Genomic DNA, 19,627 nt, shown 5'->3' on the forward strand with positions numbered 1-19,627 from the left:
CCAGCTGGAGCCCTCACCCCCCCGTACCCAAACCCCTTGCACCAGCCCAGAGCCCCCTCCCACACTCTGAACCCCTCAGCCCCAGCCCCACCTCAGAGTCTGCACCCCCAGCCAGAGCACTCACCCACTTCCACATCCCAACCCACTGCCTCAGCCCAGAGCCTCCTCCTGCACCCTGAACCCCTCATTTCTGGTCCCACCCCGGAGGCTGCACCTCCTCCCGCACCCCAAGCCTCTGCCCCAGCCCAGTGAAAATGAGTGAGTGAATGAGGGTGGGGAGAGTGAGCGACAGAAGGAGAGGGTCTGGAGTGAGCAGGGGGCAGGGCCTCAGGAGGGGGGGGCAGGAGGAGAGCAAGGGTGTTCGGTTTTGTGCGCATAGAGAGTTGGCAGCCCTAGGTGGGTGCTGGGTGTCCTCAACACCCACCACATTTAGTGGGAATTGAAGGTTATTCAGGGCCTTGCAAGTTTGGGCTCTGTATAAATAAAGCCTGTTCCCTGCCCCAAAGAGCCTGCAGTCTAAGGCTTTGACCTGTTTCCACTGAAGTCAGTGACAAAGCTCGCAGTGATGTTGAGGGTGCCATATCAGACCATTTTGTTCTTTATAAGGCCTAGGAGTGTCATGTATTCCATGGGATTTGAGCCCTATGACTATGCTATGAAGTGTTTCCCTCTTTAGATAAATTATGTAACTACGTGAAAGTCAATACAAAATATTTATAAAGGGAGGAAACCGTATTTGCCAAACTGACCCTTGGATGCTGTAATGCTATTAATTCTTCCATATTTAACATTTCTTTTAACAGTGGGCATTTCTAGGTCTACTTGGAGTTACTGTTCCCAGAAATGGCCCCACATCACATGACAAAAACTCATAAGTATGAGCCCTGTACCACCACCCTCACTGACTTCTTCAATAGGAGGTTAGCATGAGTAAGTTCTGCAGGGCTAAGCCTTCAGTTAGCCACAATAGGTCGGCAAATGTTACCCTGCACCAGGGATTTGACTGTAATCTTCCACCTCCAGTGGCAACTCTGCAACATGAAAAAACATGCTTTCTGCAAAATATGAAGATCCCAGAATCCTTGAAGAAGACCAACCTATGTGGCCCGAGGATTAGGATTTTTAAAGGGTCTAATCCTCAAATACTTATTCAGAAAAAAACTCCCATTAATATCAACAGGAGTTTTGCCCAACTTGGAACTACAGGATTCAGGCCCTAAATGATTTCTTGGCTCAAGGAAAAGTATCACATTGTTTACTTAGTTCACTCCGGTCTCTCTTAGATCTTCTAATCTTGAAAGAAGAAATCTGAATTGGTCACACTCTTGTCCCTCGGTCTGCAATTTCATGGATTTTCAGTTTGTTGTTTCTTTTTCCTTTTGCTTCACCAACTGCCCATTGAATTAGAAAGCGGATACATTGGCTACTGTCTTGAGCTGCTTCCACTCTGAATTGCATATAATCAGCTCTACCTTCACCAACCAGTGTATGCCGCCTTGGTTACAGCTGCTTTCCACAATGCTTATATTTTCTCACCCTCAGTTTATCAGGAATATCATCCTCTGAACTCTTCCTCTTGTCACCAGCGTTTCCTGGTTAGGTGAGTACACAGCTCCCTAAGCCTTTCCAAGATGTAACAATTGAGGGAAGAAATTATTCAATGTTGATAGTTTGCCCTTCAGTCTGCTCCAGTGAGATTTCTGGGAGCAGAAGAGCAGCCAGAGATGAGTGCTGCTGTTCAAATTTCCACAGGAAAAGGACTTTCCGTCAGAGTTAGCTGCGTAACCTAATCCTGAGGGGATATTTGGGAAAGAGCCAGTGTGTCCTGGGTGCCCTCAACCTTGAGTCTTGAGGACATTTTCTGACTTTTTCTGGGAGACCAAGCACCTAGAACAGCCACTAATGCGTCGCACCCTGACAGGGTTACGGTATTGGTGAAGGAAAAGTGAAGTGGACACAGGAGTTGCACATACGATAATTCAAGGTTGTTTGAGTGTTTCAGTACTAGGCATGTTTTCCAAACCTTTAATCATTCTTATGCCTCTTCTCCAAACCCTCTCCAGTTTATACAAGTCAAGAAGGATGCTGATGAACTGGAGGGGGTTTAGAGAAGAATCACAAGAATACTTAAAGAATTGAAAAACATACCCTATCGTGAATGACTCTGGGAGCTCACTCTGTTTAGTTTAACAAAGAGAAGGTTAAGGAGTGATGAGCACAGTCTGTAAGTACCTACATGAGGAACAGAAATGTGATCATAGAGGGCTCCACAGTTTAGCACAAAAAGATAACAAGATCCAATGGCTGGAAGTTGAAGCTAGACAAATTCAGACTAGAAGGAAGCTGCATAATTTTAATGGTGAGGGTAATTAACCATTGGAACAATTTACCAAGGATCGTGGTGGATTCTTCATCACTGGAAATTTTTAAATCAAGACTGAGTGTTTTTTCTAAAAGATCTGCTCTAGTTTAAAGTAGAAATTAATTCAGGAAGGTCCTATCGCCTGTGTTACACTGGAGGTGAGACTAAAATGATCAGAATTGTCTCTGGCATTATAATCTATGAAGCAGCTACAAAAGGAGTAAGAATTAAGGCCATGTCTACACTACCACTTTTGACGGTAGAACTTACGTTGCTCTGGGATTTGAAAAAAACAATTCCTGAGCCACATAAGTTACCCAACAGAAGTGCCGGTGTGGACAGTGTTATGTTGGTGAGAGAGCATCTCCATCCGACAGAGCTGCCGCCGCTCGTGGAGGTAGTTTTATGATGCTGATGGGAGAGCTCTCTCCCATTGGCATAGAGCGGCTACGAGCCATCGTACCACTGCGTAGCTGCCTCGGTACAGCTGCGTCTATGTACGCTCTCTAGTGTAGACGTGGCCTAAGAGGGTTAATTCACAATGGACCAGATTTCCAAACGTGCTCAGCACACAGCAGCTCCCATTGTTCTGAGCGGGAGCTGTTTGGCACTTGTGAAAATCTGGCCAGTTTCTTTAGCCATCTAAATGGGAGTTGAGCTCTTCTGAAAATCTGCCCAAAGGTCTCTGAGGAAAGTCTGTGAGCAAAGGGACATATTACCTGAAGTAAAATTCTCCAGGGTAGCTTTAGGGCCTGTCCATAGAGACTGACTGACCGTGTGGGGAACTATATTACAGCGCAACGGTCTCTCAGCTGTGCTGTGCTCAGGATTGCCTGGATGGAGGTGCCTGGACCATGTTATTGAATCATGTTGAAGCCCTCTCTAGCTGACATTCAGGTCATCTTCATTAGAGTCCTTCGGCTGGTCTCTGTTAATTTCTAATGTTTTTCTTTGGATTCTGTTGCTTTGTACTGGTTTTTCAAGGATCAGTGGCCCCCACAACCAGCAGAGCCATTGCTTTGTTCCAAAACCTAGTTGGCCAACTGGAACCAGTTGAAAGTTTTCAACTGGAATTTCTACTTGAGTTGATATTTACAGGAGAATCCAAAGACTAAGGAAAAAGAGGCTGATTTGCATCCTGGAACATTGAATGCAGAATACAGATGGGTGGGCGATCTCCTCAAGGAAGCAGTCTCATGGCAACTTTAGCTTGGAGAGACTGGGGACTGAAGGACAGGAGAGCTGATGGGCAAATCTTTACAATTTCCACCAATGTCAGGTGCCTGGCTTGCCAGCTAGAGCTCAAGAAACCCATGTTTTCTCTTCCCCACTATCCCTAGAGCTGTGTAGAAAATAACTGTAAAGGTGATCTTGCTGTGTGTGACGAATAATAATAAAAAAGGCCTCAGTCCCCCTGCTCTCCCCCCTCATTTTTTCCCTGTTTGTATTCTATATTAGAAACATCAGGTAATGATCTCGCTCTTTTTTCTGGAGGACTTGGGCAGTCTTTGGAAGACATGGAATGTGAAACACAGCTGGAGGTTGCTGCTCTCCCAATCCCCAATTGAGGCAGCAAGGATGTGGAGTTTTAGGATTAGAAAGCTGTAGCTCTGGTTTTGGTCTCCATCTGTGATGTTCGAGGTGCCCCAAGGACAGCAAAAGTCCTCCAAGAATCAGGACTTGTTTCTAAGAAGAAGTGGAAGCAAACATTTTGAGGTTCTTTTTGTACATCCCAAACACCATTTTAAATAATTATTTATTGCTTTCTAGTTCATCTTTAAAGCAATGTCACCTTATTGCCATGCAATTAACTAGCATTTGGTGGCACTAATAGAAATAAATTAAATAACTGACTTGTGTTCCTCTTGGCTTCTGCCATAAATGATTAATTGTGCCCAGCAGCACCATGGGGAACTCACTTTTCTTGGGGTAACTGATCTACAGAAACCATTAAATGAATGGATGTCAAGATGGCCTTTTAACTTCATTATCCAGGAAAAATTGTGTGCCGTGTCTATGATTTACTGGTGCTGCTAGACACACCAATATTAAAACAGCAGTATGTCCAAAAGGAAGCACAGACTGGAAGAGTGTTAGAATGTTTTATCTGTGCTGAGGAACAAAGAAGAAAGTAGAATCAGGAACTTCTACTTGAGCCTTCATAAATGACAAGGAAGGGGCTCCCTGCAGAGAGTACAGACCTTGGAAAGCAACATTCCAAAATAACTCCCCATGAGTAATGAGGTTACTCTGAAAACCTCAGACCAAATTCTGTTCTCACTCCTAAGAAAATCTGGAATACCTCCATTGGAGTCAATAGATTTACTCTGGCATAACTGAGAGCAGAATTTAGTTTGAGGTCACAAGAACGTGCAGAGTCTCCTGTGGCCTGCCGCTCCTCTCACACTGGTTTTAAACAAATTCGCACAGGTGTGAGAGGAGAATCAGGCCCTTTACACTTTCCACACTATGCAGAAGTAACTCACTGTAGGATGACTGCTGGTGCACTAAACTATCTTCTGAACTCCTGACTGTTACAAACTAGTAATTAAAAAGAACAAAAAGATAATGTTTGCTGTTTAGCCCTAATGCTCCTACCACCTAATTTTTAAATGATGAATACTATCATTTTTTAAATGCTAGGGTAGTCCAAGTTTAAGGCAGTTGTTCTCTGGGCAAGCTATTCCGTCTGGTTTAATTCCAACTCAGTCCTGAATTTATTTTTTCAGGGTTCATACTAGGCCATTCAGCATGACTTCCATTAAGGCCTCCTATCTTACACAGTGGCTGGCAGACTCTAAAGACTTTAAAAGGAACAAATCTTTAAATTGAAATGCCAAACTGACTCCCTCTGATCTGGACATGCTGCTGTTTTGGCAGATTCAGTACAGTCCAATCTGGGGTTTGGTAACCAGGTATAAATGATACAGAAATGGGCCGGAGGTTATATAATGAGCGAATGTCAGGAGCTGCTGTTGGAGCTGAATTAGCATAAGCTTTCTATTGGGGCTGGGGCTTTGGCACACTAACTTGTGCTATATTAAGAGATGGGGAGGAATGGACGGGCCCGGCCCAGACCTGCATTCCTTACACATTTCAGTGGGAGTTTGAGATGTGCTAGGAGGGCAGGATAAGGTGTATGCAGTTGCTGACATCGGAACAGGTTTTCAGGAAACATTTTCTCCATATCAGAGGCATAATCATGAAAGGTAGTGAGCACCTTCCAGTCCAACTCAAGTCAAGGGGAGTTGAGGTTGCTAAACACCCTTCAGGATCAAGCCCCAGCTGGGGGACTAAGGGATGAAAGGATCCTTCTGTCCAGAGTAGTTTGTATGCAATATTGAGTCCTCCTCACTCCCTCTCCTCTGCCTTCTCCATGCTATACCCATTAATCAAGTTCGCTCCGCTCAGACATCCTAGGAGAGTTTCTATCAAGCCAGCCGAGCCCCCTCCCCAGCCAGCCTGCTTGAGATGCACCCCCATTCTTAACTCTGGGCTTGCACTGAGACAAGCAGAGCTGGAGCTGGGGGAAGGCGGATGCACAGAGAGAGTTAAGTTGGGTTGGCTGGGAAAGAAGTTTGTCAGCTGCTAACCTCTCCGTTTGCCTGCCCCACTGTTCAGAGCAGCCCCAGGTAGCAGGAGAAAGGCGTAGCCTAGGGTCTTTTATCAGCAATGCACATTCTTGGGACAGAGTTTCTAAACTCTGGGGCAGTCTTGGCAATATTGGTACTGCTAGTAGGTCTGGCTCTACATAGCACACAAGGTTTTCCTCTTTGAGATCTTTAGTTCAAAACTGGCTTGTGTCACGTGAGAGAGAGTTTCGTAGTCTCATCTCTTGGTGCAACTCACAAAACCAACATCAAATTTGCCATCATTGGCAGCTGCTGCTCCAGGCTAAGGTGTCGCAAGTCAGGATTAAGGTGCCTGGATTGAGCTATCTGCGGGGACCCAGAGCTGGGACAACAGAGAGTGTTTCAGTACTGGAGGAAGTTGTATTTGGCAAAACTGCACAGGGAAACATATCACGTGCTGCCTGGCTGTAGCCAGGACTTTTATCCCTTCCTCTCATGAGCACTGGATTTGCTCAGTCACTTGAAAATAAAATGTTATTTTGCAGAGATATTTGTTGCCCTCTTCTGCCCTGGAAAAGAACCTCCTTCGGTTCCTACATTAAATGCTGTTAAATACTATGCCAAGAAAAAAAACAGAGGTTGCACTGAGAGACAAGTACAAATTATGTATTGGCAAATGGGTGTAAGTCAAAGGGAGCCAAAGGAGTCTTAAGTAGCTGGTACAAGTAGCAAGGGAATCAGAAAATTCCACAACTTAGCTCCTCTCTAGCCTCACATAAGACTGGGCTGCACACAGACTTACACTGAAATAATAATAGCCGTGAATTAAAACCAATTTAGTTATTTCAGTGTAATTCTCTGTGCTGACACGCTTATTTCAGAATAAGGCTGAAGTCAGTTTAGCTAAAGTCAGTAATTATTGACACATAGACTTTCAGTGAAATAACTAAATTGGTTTTAGGAAATGAATTACATTACATTGGTGCAAGTTGGTATGTATATCAGCCTTTTGATTCAACTCTGAATATTGGCTTGAAACTCTTAACGATGGTAAAAATTATCCAGTGATTAATATTTGGGGACAAAATGGTTCTAAATTTAAGAATTTCACTCCTTTCATGTATTATTCCTCCCCACCCCCCACTCCCCACTTGTGAATTATTTTGTATGAAGCACTCAAGATAAGTTCATTGTCACAATCTCTATTGCCTTGGTGTTTTGGTGAAAGCTGTATTAGAGCAGTATTCAGGATTGTATTTGTGTGGTTTAAATTATATTGCCCTTTGAAATTTACAGCCATATCTGTATTCTGCATTCAATCTGTACTCTCATACTAGTTTATATACCCATCCTGTCATCTGTAACCTTCCTGGCATTTTATGAGGGACTTCAAGTTGGGAGACATATGCTGGAAGTCTCATGCGGCCAGTAGTTAATCATCATTAGAGTTTCTAAAAATTACAGATGATAAATTTTCTAACACAAAAGGTATTGCACCCAACATGAGGTAACTGTTTTGGATCTCATTACGATGGATAAAGATAAATTAATCACTGAATTGGAAGTTGGTTGTTGCTTAGGACCGGTGATCTAACCTGATTACGTTCAACATGGGCAAACAGCAGACAATCCCAACCAACAATAGATAGATTTGGTACCTCAAATAGGCTAATTTCCCAAATCTGAAGAAAATTATGAGCAAATTTGGTTGGGAGGAAAAATTTATACAGGAAAATGTGAATGAAAACTGGGAGTTCTTTCAGAAGAGCTTATTAGATGGCCAAAAAGCCATGATTCCACCATCAACAAAGAGGACAACTTTGGTTAACAGACCATCCACGTTAAGTGGCAAAGTGAAGGCAGCAATTAAAAATAAAAAAGCCACACATAACTAATGGAAAAAGGGGGAAATAACTAACAATTGATATAATTTAGAAGATGTGAAGTGTAGAAAATGATAAGGAAACCAAAGGGAAAAATCCATGGCTGGCAGGGCTAAGGACAATAAGGATTTTTTTTAAAGTATATTAGGAACAAAATAAATCCTAACAATGGTATAGGCTTATTATTCAGTGGAGATGGTAAAATTGTTAATAGTGATTCAGAAAAGGCAGAAGTGTTCAGTAAGAATTTCTGTTCTGTATTTGGAATGAAGCAGGTTGATGTACTTATATCACATGAAGATAATGAAGTACTTTCCAGTCCATTAGTAACTAATGCGGTTGTTAAACAACTTTTACTAGGGATAAAAAAATTAAATCATCAGGTCCAAATAACTTGAATCCAAGAGTCCTAAAAGAATTGGTGGAGGAGATATCTGGCCCTCTGATGTTAATTTTTAACAAATCTTAGAATGCTGGGGAAATTCTAAAAGACTAGAAGAGTTCTAATGTTGTGCCAATATTCAAAAAGGGCAAGTAAGATGATCCAGGAAACTATAGGCCAGTCCTGGACAAAATAAAGGAAAAGTTGATATGGGATTCAGTTGATAAAGAATTAAAGGATAGGAATATAATTAATGCCAGTCAACATAATTTTTATGGAAAATAGATCTTGTCAAACAAACCTGATTTCATTCTTTAAGAAGATTACAGGTGTAGTGTATAAAGGTAGCTGCATGAGTGTAATAGAGTTTTGTAAGTGGGTTCGGCTAAAAATTAGCACTATTCAGTATCAATAAAGCACACCTAAAATGGATTAAGAATTGGCAAACTGACAGATCTCCTTAAAGAATGAAATCAGGTTTGTTTGACAAGCCCTATTTTCCATTAAAATTATGTTGACTGGCATTAATTGTATTCCTATCCTTTAATTCATCATTGTTCGTCAAATGGGGGTGTATCTACTGGAGTTCTGCAGGGATCAGTACTAGGCCTGATGCTATTCAACATTTTCATCAAATTATATGGAAATATAGAATCACTGTTGATAAAATTTGCGGATGACAAAGATTGGTGGAGTAGTAAATAATCATGAAGACAAGGCAGGCAGAACAATCTGGGTCCCTTGGTAAGTTGGGCCCATTCAAACAAATTATGTTTTAACAGCCAAAGTAAAGTTATGCATCAAGGAACAAGGAATGCAGGTCATACCTACAGAATGAGATACTGTATCCAGGAAAACAGAGACTCTGAAAAAGGTTTAGGGGTTGGAGTGGACAAGGAAGTCAACATGACCTCCCAGTGTGATGCTATGACAAAAAGGCAAATGTGATCCCTAGATATATAAACAGGGGAGTAGGCGTAAGGAGATGAGTTTACCTCTGTAAATGGCACTGGTGAGATAGATACTGGAATACTGCATCCAGTTCTAGAGTCCACATTCTAAAACAGCTGTTGAGAAACTGGAGAGGGTGCAGAAAAGAGCCACAAAAATTATTCGAGAGCTAGAAAAAATGCCTTACAGAGTTCAATCTGATTTAAAGAGCTCAATCTGTTTAGTTTATCATAAAGACAATTCAGGCCTGAGCTACATTTAAATATGTCCCACAGAGATGTAAAGAATGCAGACCCTTGAGAGATGTAGTTAAGCTGGCCTAAACCCAGTGTAGACACTGCTAGATGGATGTTGAGAGGTCTACACTGCAGCACTAGAGTGCTGTAACTGCAGCGCTGCAGCTGTGGTGTCTGTCACATAGACATGCCCTGAGAGGTGACATGATTACAGGGTATAAGTACCTTTGGGGAGAGAAATACCAGGGATTAAAGAGCTCCTTAATTTAGCAGAGACTATAACAAGAACCGATGGCTGGAAGATGAAGCCAGACAAATTCAAATTAGAAACCAGGCACCTTTTTTAACAGTGAAGGAGATTGTTCATTAGAACAAAATACCAAGGGAAGTGGTGGATTCCCCATCTCTTGATGTCTTGAAATCAAGAATAGATGCCTTTCTGGCAGATGCTTTATGCAAACACAAGTTATTGGGCTCAGTGCAGGGGTAACGGTGAAATTTAATGGCCTGTGATATATCAGAAGTCAGATGGATGATAACTGTATGAATGGCTTGCTTTGAATGAATGTATTTTTTTTTATTATTATAATTAACCGTAACACTGAGGCTAGTAAAAACTGGAATGAATCTTAAAAGCTTTTAGATTGGGTAGGTCATTACAAACATTTTTCCCAGAGTAGATTTCCCAGGCTTTGTAAGATAGCACTGTGTGCTCCGTGCACTGTCCAAGTACAAACAAAACAATTTGATGCCAAAACTTGGGCTGGGTGAGACAAACCATGCTGCAAAGGAGATGTGAAATGAGGCCCAAACCCTTTGGTGTTATTGACGATCACACAGAACTTTATGTAAGACTAATGGTATTAACCCTGGTGCCTTGGGCAAATTATAGTCTACCTCCCTAAATTCCTCCTGTGTTTTTAGTTGAACATAATATTCTTTATTTCCTGTCCCAAACTGTCGTGTTGTGTTGCAGTGTGCTGGTAAACAGCTCTGTGTTCCCTGAGAGGTCGCTGTGGTGCCAAGAGAGGCCGATCCCTAGCTATCTGGTACCCTTCTTCACTGTAATGTTGTGCAGCTTGCTTAATTGTTTTTATTAAAGTGCTTGGAGATATTCAGAAGTGCAACGTATTATCAATGCTAGTGAACACACTCCTAGTCTCTGGTGCATATTAACCACTGGCACACCGCTAATATGGCCCACTTGCTTTAGCCTGGAACTGAGCATACTGAATAAGTGGGGTCAGTATTCCTCCAACATTCATATACTTCTGCCTTTATTAAGTTACGTTTCTTCCTGACCATTGTGAACCACGTGTGAATCAAAGGACTGGATGTGTTCAGTCTGCTATTGTCAGGATAGGGACTCTTCCCAGTAGAATGACAAGCAGCATGTAACTTCTTCCCCCAATGAAATCCTAAACAAGCCCAGATCTCAACCTGTTTAGTGAGTCTGTAAAAAAACCTTCCACAAGGATCAACAAATCTGTAAAGATGTGGTGCTGCAAAATTATAACACAGCTTATTTTTTATTACATGGTATGTTTTCCATACAATGGCCTTAATGTATCTAATGCAGTGTGTCCAATACATGCAAAATGCTTCATAGCCAATAAATCTATGTAGGCTCTGTATCCAGCTCAGCCATAGACTTGCTATGTGATCTTGGTAAAGTCACATAAATTCTGTATATTTCAGTTTCCCCATCTCTAAAATGCAGATAACAAAACCTCAGAGAGGGATTGTGAAGCCAAATTCACTAATGTTTGTAAAGCTCTTTGAGGGCCGTGCATGGAAGTTGTTTAAAAGTGCAAAGTATTAAAGAATAGGAGACTCTAAGGTTCTGCTTTTTAACCCTGATCTTTGAATTTCCACACTCACTTTTGCATGTGCATCTATTAAACCCACTAAAGTAGGCTTGCACCAGCTTTGGTTGCACACACCATGAAATTTAAGCACCAAATGATCTCATATACATGTATAAAATGACTGTGCAGCCACTTTTGTGTAATAAGCTGTGCTTACAAATGGGAATGTTCAAAACCAGAATGTGGCTTGGGACTGGCTAAAATGTTGGCCTTAAATGATTCAGTTCCGTACCTTCTAATAGCTACTGTGTTGAAATTACTTTATTCTGTTTTCTGTGGCCAAGAAATATGCGGCCCCATTTAAGAGTCCTTCTATCCTTGTCAGTTCCTATCACAATGTAAACATACCACCAGGTGGTGTGCATGAATACTCAAAGTGAAATTGATAGGAGACAGAAGAACGTGGAATTTCCATATTTGCTCAGACCCTTGGTTCTTATAGTATAGCGCTGAGACTTTGGGAGTGCCCAATACCTGATATTTCCAGAGAAGGCAGCCTCACCCCCAAAACAATCCTTTCCCTCCTCTTTCAGACGATGGTGATCAATTTGCACCCTGGAGGATGAAGCTGCATTTCCTTTGTATCTCTTTATTTTAGCTCCTAGAAGTGATGATTTTATGATTATTTATTAATAACTCTTATTTTTAAAGAAAGATGGAATTATAACTAAGGGTGAACAAGCTAAAGCATGTGATGCAACCCACAGCACACCAGAAAGTTTCACGGATCTTCTATTTCCTGACTTCCCTAAGCTATGAAATGCCATAGACGTTCAGCTACAAGGATGATGTAAAAATAGATTATAATGCTAATAGTCTTTGACTATGGCTGTCTCTCAGCAACATGCTTACCAATGACACTCTCACCCCCTTTTCCTTACTGGCTTCATTCATAAAAGGTTTGCATTTTTTAAAGCTAATTCTCTAGGAGGGTTCAGTAGTGATATAGAATCTAATGCAGTGAGGTCCATCTTATTATTTAGCCTACTTAGCCAGAGGCACAAGGACATCAAGTGACTTGCACAAGATTGCTCAGTGAGTCAGTGACTGCTCTGGGATGAGAATCAAGATCCTCCTAGCTCTCAGTCTTTTGCACTAGTCACTAGATGCAGGACCTACATTAATCAACAAACACATCTATTAAATGAAGCTGCTGGGTAAGGGCACGGACTGAGGTTTGTACCTTCATTTGAGGGCGGCCCTGATAGCTCTTGTGGAACTTTGCCCTGGGAAGCTATGAAAGATGTAGTCAGTGTATTATTTAATATGCATATATACACCCCCAAGTGTGCTAGGTGCTTTACAGACAAAAAGCGCAACACAGCTCCTTTTGGGAAGATCTTTTGCTAAAGCTGCGATGCTACAGGCTGTTCCAGGCAAGAGAACCCCAGTGGGGAGCCCCAGGGTTTCTGCAGGGGTGGCTTCTTGTACCCATGTGAAATAGCTTTCAGCTGCTGGGCCTGCATGAACAAGTCACAAAGGAGGGGGAGAAGGAAGCAATGTGAAATAATATTTTTAATTATTACGATTTTACTTATTTCCTTTTAAAAAAATCCTTTAAAAACTAACTCCTGGTCCTTACTACTACAGGGATTATTGTTACTGAACCTGTATCGAACTGCCTGCCCCTTCCCCCTGGATCCAGAAATAGTTACCTAAAGATACATTAGATAAAATTTGATAAATGCCTAATTGATTTAGGAGCCTAAATCTCATGGGGACTTGAACTCCTAAATCACATAGGCGTTTTGAAAATGTTACCAATTTTCAGATAGTTTAGGCCCCAGATTAAGGTTTGGTATGAAAGAGGAGTTCTCATATGACCAGAAACAATCTCAAATATTTATTTGAGGGCCATGTGAAATGCATTTGAACTAGGGCTGTCAAGCGATTAAAAAAATTAATCGCAAGATTAAAAAAATTAATCACAATTAATTACACTGTTAATAATAGAATACCATTTACTGATTTAAATTACAACACAGAATTCAAAGTGTACAGTGCTCACTTTATATTATTTTTTATTACAAATATTTGCACTGTAAAAAAACAAAAGAAATAGTATTTTTCAATTCACTTAATACAAGTACTGTAGTGCAATATGTTTATCATGAAAGTTGAACTTACAAATTTAGAATTATGTACAAAAAAAACCTGCACTCAAAAATAAAACAATGTAAAACTTTAGAGCCTACAAGTCCACTCAGTCCTACTTCTTGTTTAGCCAATCGCTCAAACAAGTTTGGTTACATTTGCAGGAGATAATGCTGCCCACTTCATGTTTACAATGTCACCTGAAAATGAGAACAGGAGTTCACATGGCACTGTTGTAGACAGCGTCACAAGATATTTACGTGCCAGATGCATTAAAGATTCATATGTCCCTTCATGCTTCGGCCACCATTCCAGGGGACATGCGTCCATTCAGATGATGGGTTCTGCTTGATATCAATCCAAAGCAGTGCGGACTGACGCATGTTCATTTTCATCATCTGAGTCAGATGCCACCAACAGGAGGCTGATTTTACTTTTTGGTGGTTCGGGTTCTGAAGTTTCTGCATCAGAGTGTTGCTCTTTTAACTCTTCTGAAAACATGTTCCACATCTCCTCCCTCTCAGACGTTGGAAGATACTTCAGATTCTAAACCTTGGGTTGAGTGCTGTAGCTATCTTTAGAAATCTCACATTGGTACCTTCTTTGCGTTTTGCTTTGCTTTCAGTGAAAGTGTTCTTAAAATGAACAACATGTGGTGGGTCATCATCTGAGACTGCTATAACATTGCATATATGGCAGAATGCGGGTAAAACAGAGCAGGAGACATGCAATTCCCCCCCCCCCCCAAGGAGTTCAATCACAAATTAAAACTTTTTTTTTTTAATGAGCATCAGCAGCATGGAAGCATGTCCCCTGGAATGGTGGCCGAAGCATGAAGGGACATATGAATCTTTAATGCATCTGGCATGTAAATATCTTGTGACGCTGTCTACAACAGTGCCATGCGAACTCCTGTTCTCATTTTCAGGTGACATTGTAAACATGAAGTGGGCAGCATTATCTCCTGCAAATGTTACCGAACTTGTCTGAACGATTGGCTAAACAAGAAGTAGGACTGAGTGGACTTGTAGGCTCTAAAGTTTTACATTGTTTTATTTTTGAGTGCAGTTATGTAACAAAAAAATTATACATTTGTAAATTACACTTTCACGATAAAGAGATTGCACTACAGCACTTGTATGAGATGAATTGAAAAATACTATTTCTTTTGTTTATCATTTTTACAATGCAAATATTTGTAATAAAAAATCATAATATAAAGTGAGCACTGTACACTTGGTATTCTATGTTGTAACTGAAATCAATATATTTGAAAATGTAGAAAAACATCCAAAAATATTTAATACATTTCAATTGGTATTCTATTGTTTAACAGTGCGATTAAAAGTGCAATTAATCGCGATTATTTTTTTAATCACAATTTTTTTGAGTTAGTCGTGTGAGTTAACTGCGATTAATCAACAGCCCTAATTTGAGATCATTGTACCTGCAGAATGCAACAATGGGGAACTGCACATGCATCTACCCTTTGTGTGCATGGTCACACCATTGGTATGCACAACTGCAGGGTTTTACACATGCAAAGGGTGGGTTTTCATTTTACCAAATTCACCCATTTTACCCGCCCTTGGAAATGGGGGCCAAAATGTCAATGTAAACAAGATAACCCTTCTTCTAGCCTAACCAAAATGCAACAGCTTGGTTATTGTGCATGAGGCCCAGAAACTGAAACAGACTATAATCAGGAAATGAAACTAGCTAGTGTAGTTTGAAGCTGAGGGAAGTGCAAAGAGTAAACAAAAAGGGCAAAAATGTCAAGGTGGACATTTGGGGTGAAATCCTGGCCCCATTGAAGTCAAAACGGCAAAACTCCCGTTGATTTAAATGGGGTTAGGATTTCACCTTAGATTTTTAAGTCTTTTTAATGTTAATAATAAGAAATGCAGGCAAAGACTTAAACACAGAAGATATTATGTTCATGCCCACTTAAACTGAAAATGTTCAATGTAAGTGGCATTGCTTTATGTAATCAGAACTGAAATCATCTTTTCTTGAGCTATTTCCATGCCATAGTCAGCTCAGGGGCTGGACTTGATGACTTCTCGAGGCCCCTTCCAGCCCTATGTTTCTATGGTTCTATAAGGACAGCCCGTATAAGGAGTGTCCTCTTCCCCAGCAATGTATGTCATAATGCTCGGGGACAGACACTGAGTGGGGGCACAGCAGGGATAAAGGTGTAAGAAGCCTTTCCCGCTGTACGCCATATCCAGGCAGTATCTACTTCTGTGCTACCCAAGGGCAAAGATGATCCCTCCTCGCACCCCGTGGGACAGGGCCCAAATTGGGAGTGGAGAGTAGTGATACTCCCCCAGGCTCCACCCACAAGCCAAGCCCTGCCTACATGGGACACTAAAATGAACTACCTCTCACAGCAGGTTGGGCAGGTGTTTAAAATATGATCATATATGCTCTGGTGGGCTCGGTCTCAGCAGGATTTGTATATGTTCATGGGCAGGGCCAGAAGACGGCAAAGGTCCAATAAACAGCCCCCGGTCCCAGAGCCATGTAATGTCAGAGTCTCAGCTATCATTTAAAAAAAGCCAATTGTTTCTAGACCATGTAACTGCGAAGAAAAGCTCGAAAATGTGACCGAGCTGATGCAGTGACAGGCTCCAGCAGAGGGAGGAGCAGCAGCCATTAGAACTGGGAAGTAAGCTGCCTGACACCACACTCTCCACCAGACCAGACAAGGCTCCCATTGCACCCAGACTGATTGGGGGTTGTGTCTGGATGCCCCATGGGGCTTTGCAGGATTGGTTCCCCCTTGGTGGGGGACCTCTGTTCTTCCCCTCTGGCCTTTTGGCTCTACAAGTCAGATTGGAGGGGAAAAAGGTTGTGGTGTCTCCCAAGCAACATCCACTTGCGTCACCAAACAGAGTTGTCAGTAAATTGTGCAGATCTTCATAATAAGCTCGTCTCTCTCTTTTCTGACATGCTTTGCTCAGCAGTGAAATAGTTAATGTTGAAATATAAATCAGCATACCTGGCCATTGGTGTTAACACTCCACTGAGAATAATGTAGCCATTCATACCTCTCAGTGTGTTATGGGCTGTTTGTAGACTCAGCCAGACATCACCATATTTGGGTCAAGTTTTTAAGGATTTCTTCTCAACCCTAACAGCTGAAGACTTCAAAAAATAAAAAAGGAAAGCCGAGATTCTGGAGCACAAGGTGCCAGTCTCAAAATAAGTAATGGGTCACTGGCCTGGGCCAGTTAGAATCAACAAACATAAGAACAGCCATACTGGGTCAAACCAATGGTCCATTTAGCCCAGTATCCTGTCTTCTGATAGTGGCCAATGCCAGGTGCTTCAGAGGGTATGAACAGAACAAGCAGTTATCGAGTGCCATCCCATCGTCCAGTCCCAGCTTCTGGCAGTTGGAGGTTTAGGGACACCCAGAACATGGGGCTGCGTCCCTGACCATCTTGCCTAATAGTCATGGAACTTATCTAATTCATTTTTGAACCCAGTTATATTTTTGGGTTTCACAACATCCCCTGGCAATGAGTTCTAGAGGTTGATTGTGCGCTGTGTGAAGAAATACTTCCTTCTGTTTTAAATCTGCTGCCTGTTAATTTAATTGGGTGATGCCTGGTTCTTGTGTTATGTGAAGGAGTAAAGGGAGACTGTAGGTGGGGAGAAGGACACACTTCAGCATCCTAAGGCATGGTGGGGCAGCTGTGCTCTCCCTGAGACACAACCTCTCCCAGAGCTGTGGTGGGGCACTGTGGCTACATACACCCAGTGCAAGGCCCATGAAGTACATTTGAGACCTGTAAGTGGCAGGCTGTTTCTGCATCAAGGTCCCTTCCCTGAGGAACTGCTACAATTGAGATTGTACATTTAAAAAGTGATGTGAATCATTCTGTTCCTTGCAAACTAAGGGGTTGTTACATCCACATCCATCCCCACCCCAATCCCCCCACACAAATATTGCTGCGCTTGTGGGGGCAGCAATATCCCAGAAGGGACTCGGTAGGGGAAAAACAAGTATTAGTATCCCCACTGCCCTCCACAAAGGGAGGGCAGCTCTACATTCCAGCAGTGGCCTAATAGGTAGAGGCAGCATGGAAGAGACACTGGATCATTGCATCCCTTGGATGGATTCCCCGGTCCTTCCCCCACTTATAGGTTGTGACTGCCTAGTCCAGGTTCCTCCAGTGAAATGGTAGCTTGCCCTGGTGCACCATTGCTCCTGGCTGATTTTGTCACCAGGATCACTTAGCTTGCAGAACATAGGCAGTGAATCTAACCCTAGATTTCTCACTTCACCTACGAGTTTTCAACCCCCCCCCATGTAATATGTTACTTTTGTCAGTGTTTATCCGACTGGATCCATGGACCCCAGTAACTTGGGGAGCCCTTTCTGGTGGGTCCCAGGACAACCAGAAAAGATGGAGATTGCAGTGGGAAAGGTTGAGTATGGAAGAGACTGGGAGAGCAGAGCATGGTTGGTTCACAAGACTATACCATGTAATTTTCTATAGAATGACGCTGCCCTGAGCACCCCCGTGTAGGATGGCTGTTGGAATTTATCTCATTGCTGCTTTGTATTTTTCCATGGTTACAGTCTCTGGGTAACACTCCTGTCTTTTCTCCTGAATAGGTAGTAGAGATTTCAGTGTTACTGTTTCTCACTGGCCCTTTCCCAGTGTGATTGTCCAAGTCTGGGCATCTCTTTCGGCACAGAGCCTCTCGCCGGTTATTGTACCGCTCTCTGCACAGTCTCACGCCCCCGCTGCGGGTGCATTATGCTGCCTGTTCAGGAGGGGTGTTTCCCCCCAAACTAGGGGATTTCTCTCTGGACACCGCCTCGTCCTGCAGGGTTCCAGCCCTGGGCTCTCACAATGCACCCTGCCCGGGCGGACTGTCTGTGGCGTTAGAAAATGGATGGGTTCTTTCTGCTCCTCCCCACACCCACTCTCCCTACAGCGCCTGTCCCTCCGCGCCCCCCCACAGTGTCCCGCCCCCCGAGTCGCTGCCTGCCCCCCACGCGCAGCGGGGCTCCCCGCCCGTGTCCGTCTGTCTGTCCCTGCAGCGCGTCCCTCGCCACCCCAGTGCCCCCCCCCCCGTCCGCCCGCCGGCCGCGTGTGTCACTCCCCCCTCCCGCTCCCGCTCCCGCTCCCCCCGGGCCGGGAGTGACGCGCTCCGCAGCGCCAGCCCCTCTCCGCGGGCAGCAGCTGGTTGTCAGCCGCTCCGGAGCGCGGCCAGGCCAGCGTCCCCTCCCGTCCCCGCACCCAGCCGCCGGGCTGGCGCAGGCCGGCAGGCCCCAGGCGCGGCCCCGGCCCCGCAGCAGGTAGGAGCCGGGCCCGCGGGTGGGAGAGGGGGCCGGGGGGGGGTTAGATTGTAACCCCCAGAGAGGGGGGTGCCCCGCCGGCTGGGGGCAGGCGGCGTTCCGGGGCCGCCTGGCCCTCGGGGGAAAGGGAGTGTGTTGGGGTGGGCGCTCAGCGGGCGCTGGTGGTTGTTGGGGGTGTGGAGGGGGCGCTAGGGGTGGGTTGGAGCGAGTTTGTTGGGGGGCGCACGGGTCACTGGGAGTTGAGGGGTTTGTGGGGGGGCGCACAGGGGTCACTGGGAGTTGATGGGGGTTTGTTAGGGGTGCCCAGGGGTCACTGGGAGTTGGAGGGGGTTTGTGGGGGGGCGCACGGGTCACTGGGAGTTGAGGGGTTTGTGGGGGGGCGCACAGGGGTCACTGGGAGTTGGAGCGAGTTTGGGGGGGGCGCACGGGTCACTGGGGTCACTGGGAGTTGAGGGGTTTGTGGGGGGCGCACAGGGGTCACTGGGAGTTGATGGGGGTTTGTTAGGGGTGCCCAGGGGTCAGTGGGAGTTGGAGGGGGTTTGTGGGGGGGCGCACGGGTCACTGGGAGTTGGAGGGGGTTTGTTGGGGGGCGCACGGGTCACTGGGAGTTGAGGGGTTTGTGGGGGGGGGCGCACAGGTCACTGGGAGTTGAGGGGGGTTGGTTAGCGGTGCCCAGGGGTCACTGGGAGTTGAGGGGTTTGTTGGGGGGTGCACACAGATCACTGGGGGGGTGGATGGTGTTATTTGAAGGTTGCACACTTCACTGGGGGGTTGGACGTGCACACAGGTCAGTGGGGTGGATGGTGTTTGGGTGGCGTGAGTTGCAGCGAGTTTGTTGGGGTGTGCACAAGCTGTCGGGGGGTTGTTTGCACAGGTCCCTGGAGTTGGATGATGGAGGAAGGTCGCTGGGGATGTGTGCACCGGGGGTTGGATGGGGTATGGTGGGTGCCTATGCTCAG

General features: G+C 44.3%; 1 protein-coding gene across 3 annotated transcripts in view; it reads left to right on the forward strand.

Moving 5' to 3' along the window:
- Nucleotides 1-19,627, forward strand: part of NOL4L (nucleolar protein 4 like) — a 97,661-nt gene that overhangs the window by 39,787 nt on the left and 38,247 nt on the right. Inside the window, exon 1 of one of the 3 annotated variants that reach the window (XM_044985279.1) lies at nt 18,517-18,668. The exons of the other annotated variants lie outside the window; for them this stretch is intronic. The gene's annotated coding sequence lies outside the window, so the exon portion shown is untranslated. Of the gene's footprint in view, nt 1-18,516; nt 18,669-19,627 lie in introns of those variants that run through there. 3 annotated transcript variants of the gene reach the window in all.

Source organism: Mauremys mutica, chromosome 13 (genome assembly GCF_020497125.1).
Source record: "Mauremys mutica isolate MM-2020 ecotype Southern chromosome 13, ASM2049712v1, whole genome shotgun sequence".
Taxonomy (NCBI): Eukaryota; Metazoa; Chordata; order Testudines; family Geoemydidae; genus Mauremys; species Mauremys mutica.